This window comes from Lipotes vexillifer, unplaced genomic scaffold (assembly GCF_000442215.2).
Source record: "Lipotes vexillifer unplaced genomic scaffold, Lipotes_vexillifer_v1.1 scaffold872, whole genome shotgun sequence".
NCBI lineage: Eukaryota > Metazoa > Chordata > Mammalia > Artiodactyla > Lipotidae > Lipotes > Lipotes vexillifer.
In genome coordinates this window covers 768,761-774,202 of record NW_006790064.1, presented here as the reverse complement: position 1 = coordinate 774,202, position 5,442 = coordinate 768,761, and positions in this window count along the sequence as shown.

Here is a 5,442-nt window from a genome sequence, read left to right as displayed (position 1 = left end):
TTTTGGTTTTTTTTTTTTTTTTTTTTTTGGTAGGAGAGTTTTCAGGTTATATTTTATCTTTTAAAACTTAAAAATACTTTTTTAAATTGAAGTATAGTTGGTTTACAATGTTGTGTCAGTTTCAGGTGTACAGCAAAGTGATTCACATATATATTATATATATATATTATATATATAATATATATATTCTTTTTCAGATTCTTTTCCATTATAGGTTATCATAAGATATTAAATATTGTTCCCTATTATTTTTGTTTTTAATGTGTTTGTTTTAGTAGTGTACAGAAGTGAGAGCATAGTATATATAGTTTAAAACTTGTTTTTTCAATTAACAAAACATATAATGTGTGTCTTTTCAATGAGCTCATTCAGCTCTATAAGTTCATTTTGATGCATGCTTGAAATTCCAAATAATAGCTTGGAAGTGGTGCTATTTAGACGGTTTCATTTTTTTATCCTTATTACAAGCATGCTGAAATCAGCAGCTTGGTCAGGAGAGGTAAGTGGTTAAGTTTGGTACTTCCCTGGGGGAGAGATGATTTGAGTTCAAATCCTGGCCTGCCACCTACTATCTGTGTGACTTTAAACAAGTTTTTTATCCTTTAAATTTCAAAATCTGCAAATTGAGGTTGATAATAACAGCACCTATTTTTGTCATAAGGATTAAGTAAATTAACACACATACCTGGCACACAAAAATTGCTCAGTAAAAGTTAGCTCCTATTCTATGTACCTTTACACATTCGTAGTAGCTTATCAGTTTTCTAGACACCTAGACACAAGTCAAAATGCACATAATCAGCTCTAGAAAGCTTCTGGCTACCTCCAGCACCCTCCCGCTTGAGGGCATTCCTAGAGCCATACCCAAAGTATGCATATTTCACATTTTGAAAAATAATGTCACATTGCCCCCAACCCTCTGGGTCATACCATTTTGAATTCCAGCAACAATGTGAAGTCCGTCTCTTGCCAACACTAGAGGTTATCCATCTTTTCAAATGTTACTAGTTTGTCATAACACATATGATGAGGTTTGATTTAGCCGAAAAACAAGTCATCCATGAGCTAAAGGGGTTGAAAAGAACCATGAAGAAAGGGCCAGGGAAAATGGGGATAAGAATCTCTTATGTCTTTTTACAGAGATCTTATCAACTCTGAGACAGCATATTGCTACTGCTACACATCTAGCGTTTCTCTAGATGGTGTTTTCTGAGGAGGCACCTTCTCTCCTTCATTCTTGTCTAGTGTCTATGCTCCTTGTCTAGAGGCAGAAACAAGGCACTAGTTGTTCGGGATGACTTTGCTAGCACATCTATATCCCATACACGCAGGTAGAGGTCATAGCACTGAGCTGCCTTAGGCAGGAGTAACTTGGTACCACCTCCCTCCCCAAAGAGCAGGTTGTGTTCTCCCAGGCACTCTTTGCCAAGGCAGATTGGCCAGGTATTAACTGTCACTCATCATACCTTCCACATGGGTAAATTTTCACTTCTATTTTGTAAAGTGGTAGCTGAAGCATGGGGAGTGAGAAGGAACTGTATTTCCCGGCATCTGCCTCAGAGTATAAACTATGTTCACGGATTTAATCCCATGAGACAGTGGTGCATTCGAACGCTTTTTAGAAATCCGGGATCACCCGAGAAAGGAGACCACGCACTGTTGAGATCAAGGTATTGTTTGCAAAGTAAATGTGATCCTTTGCCAAACAGTATAATCTCCTTATGAAAGGAATGTGGCAATCTCACTCTGGATAATATAGAGCCTTACTTAGTACATAGGAAATCAGCAAACTCTGGTCTTGAACAACGTATGTAGAGATCAGCTGTTATAACTGTCAGAATAGAAAGGAAGAAGGTGAAATTTGTTGACATCTGGTCAAATAAAGTGATATATTTTGCTGGACACATCACGAGTTCACCTAATTACATATGCTGTTAGAGATTGGATTGGAGCTATCCCAGCATAGGTATATTTACAAAGAAGCCCATAATCCCAGCTGTAAGCAAGTACCTCCAGTTGAAATGGAGATCTTGTAATTATCCCCAAATAGTGTAGACAATCTGTAGGATAAAGCTACAGACAAAAATATATTCTCTTTGTGGTTGAGATTATCTGTTAAATACTAGAAGAACTAGCTGGATAAAAAATCTGCACTGCACTTTTACACCAATAGCATCTGCATGAGACTGGCAACATGAGAGCGTATAATCAGGATAATGCTCCATTTCACATCCTCCAGAACACAAAAAGGAGATGATTTTTCCTTTTGTTCCCATATTTTCCCCAAATTAATACCTGGACTCAATGTCTATTAAAAGTCATTGACTTTTTCGTAGGCATGCAAGGATTGTCTCTATTTTTAACATTACTCTATATGTTCAGTGGAAGTTAAAGGTAAGACAAGAGCAGATATATCATTTAAAATTAAAGGAATGCTCTCATTCTGATTTGGGGAAATTTATTTCCTTAGAGATGACAGAAAAGGATACTTTATTGATATTACAGAATGACTCAAAGTCAGATTCTGTGTAAAAATGCACAGAGAATTTTATTCTTAGGAAAAATTTGAGGAACTTTCTTTTTACAACATAAGGCATCCAATTATCTCGTCCTTTCCCACCAAGCTGTATTTATTTTTTATCCAAAGTCAGCTTTGAAGTCAATTGTGACCCAGCACAAATAACAGACAAAGTGGGGGGATAAGGATCTAGATTGAGATGAATGGCAGACTCTGCCCCAGCCTCAGGTATCAGGCAACCAGAAAAAGATAAAACTTTTCTAAGATATATCAAAACTCAACAACAAAAATGTAGGAAATGCCTGAAAAGAAACAGAGCCTGAGCAGAGATTTCTTCAATGGTATGAGGTGTTCAACAATGGTAAACACATCCTGTTGCTACTTTAAATGTTTATCTTCCTCTGGAGTCACTAAACCTTTAGAGAGTGGGGACTAGATTTCTTTCTAGTCTGTATGTGTATTATTCTAAGTCAGCAGCAGTGAAAGAAGCTTGCATTTCTCCCAAGCAGGTGGAAAGCACCATCCTCTTGTATGCAGAATCTGAAAGGCATATGAACTCTCTGACTCTCTAAAAAGCAACCGAGAGAAATATTCAAATGAATCCATCTAATTTCTTTATCTTGTAAGGGTATCTGAAAAGCAAATCAAAACAAAACAAAAAATTTTTATTTCCTACCCATACCTGCCTGTAATTATAACCTGTTGTACTGGGAACTCCTCTGCTTATGTGTAACTCCATCTCACATGTGAACACTGAGCTCCTAACCCACGGAAAACTAAAGCTTGGAGAATTCAAAGATATGCACAGATTCAATTTCAAGGGAGGTTCAAAGATCTCCCAGGAGTTCCAGGCATAATTCTGAATGCTGGGAATGGAAAATTGCATAAGATACTTTTTTATTATAGAGGGTCTACCAGTAGAAACAGAGACTCAAATAATTACAATTCAATGCAAGGTGCAGTAAAAGAATGCTAATTAATATCAATCTTTATGAGCTATGAAGTTAAAAATAAAGACTGGTGCCCACTGGAAGAAGGTTTTGTCTTCCTTTTCTGAAGCTAGAACCCCCAATTTTCATGGTTCTGAATAGCCTTAATTGTCAGAGACTCTGATTGTAAGAGACACACTAATTGTTTGAAAAGTCAAGGGCGTAGGATGGAAACATAACAGCATTCCCAGTTAAATCTTTGGCACTGCCCACAATCAGAATGTTAGGTTTAACAGAGTTTACCATTTGGGTGGCATTAGCCACAAATATGGAACAAAGAGGTATTTCTAATGCAGAGCCCAGAGAATATTGCTCTACGTTTATGCGAGATTTAGTTGCAGGTACTTATTTTCACCTAGAAGGTCTGTTTTACCTTTAAATCCCTGAGAAGTACAATATCTGGAAAGGGCTTCGCCTTCCTGGTCCTGCTTGCTGCTCCAGGCCCGTGGGTCTCTGATGGCAGCGTGTGGACTCGTGGCAAAAAATCTGGGTAGATAAAAGCGTTATCTACGGTCAGAGCGTTCAGTGATTGTTAGCCTGGATACGTGTTAAAAAAAATGCACATCACTGGGGCTTCCCTGGTGGCGCAGTGGTTGAGAGTCCACCTGCCGATGCAGGGGACACGGGACACTCTATGACGTAAATCACAGCAAGATCCTTTTTGACCCATCTCCTAGAGAAATGGAAATAAAAACAAAAATAAACAAATGGGACCTAATGAAACTTCAAAGCTTTTGCACAGCAAAGGAAACCATAAACAAGACCAAAAGACAACCCTCAGAATGGGAGAAAGTATTTGCAAATGAAGCAACTGACAAAAGATTAATCTCCAAAATTTACAAGCAGCTCATGAAGCTCAGTAACAAAAAAACAAATAACCCAAAACAAAAATGGGCAGAAGACCTAAATAGACATTCCTCCAAAGAAGATATACAGACTGCCAACAAACACATGAAAGAATGCTCAACATCATTAATCATTAGGGAAATGCTAATAAAAACTACAATGAGGGTCTTCCCTGGTGGTGCAGTGGTTGAGAGTCTGCCTGCCGATGCAGGGGACGCGGGTTCGTGCCCTGGTCCAGGAAGATCCCACATGCCGCGGAGCGGCTAGACCTGTGAGCCATGGCCACCACTATGGAGAACAGTATGGAGGTTCCTTAAAAAACTACAAATAGAACTACCATATGACCCAGCAATCCCACTACTAGGTATATACCCTGAGGAAACCAGAATTCAGAAAGAGTCATGTACCAAAATGTTCATTGCAGCTCTATTTACAATAGCCCGGAGATGGAAACAACCTAAGTGCCCGCCGTCGGATGAATGGATAAAGAAGATGTGGCACATATATACAATGGAAAAAAAAAAAAAAAAAAAAAATCACTCTTCATACCTTTGGGAACGAGGAAATAACACAAGAAATAAAGACCCTTACCGTGTTTCTGCTTAAAGCAATAAAACTGTCTTTAATAAAAATTTTTATTTTTCTTGCTAAAACCCCAATATGACATTCCTGCATTCCCCTCACTTTGTCTCTGCATTTATGTCTCTGTTTTAATAGAAAATCTTAAATGACATCCACAATTTGGCAGACACTCACTGGGCACCTACTAAGTGCCAGAGATGGCTCATATACAGGGGCCATTTGTAATTCCTTTAGAAGTGTCTTAAGTGGCTTGAGACTGAGAAGGACTCTGACATCTAGTCTAGGATCAGTAGTTTGGGGTTTGGGAGGGGGTAATCCCTGTATATTTGCTGAGATTGTTTTTTTGTTTCATGGAATTTTTTGTTTTTTGGGGTTTTGGCCACTCTTGTCATGATATAACAGGCAAAGTTGAGGCAAGTTTCCTACCTTCAAGGAGGTTATAATCTAGCAGTTTAAAGATATGTTTGTGCATCCATTCATTTACTCATTTATTTATGCATTCATCCA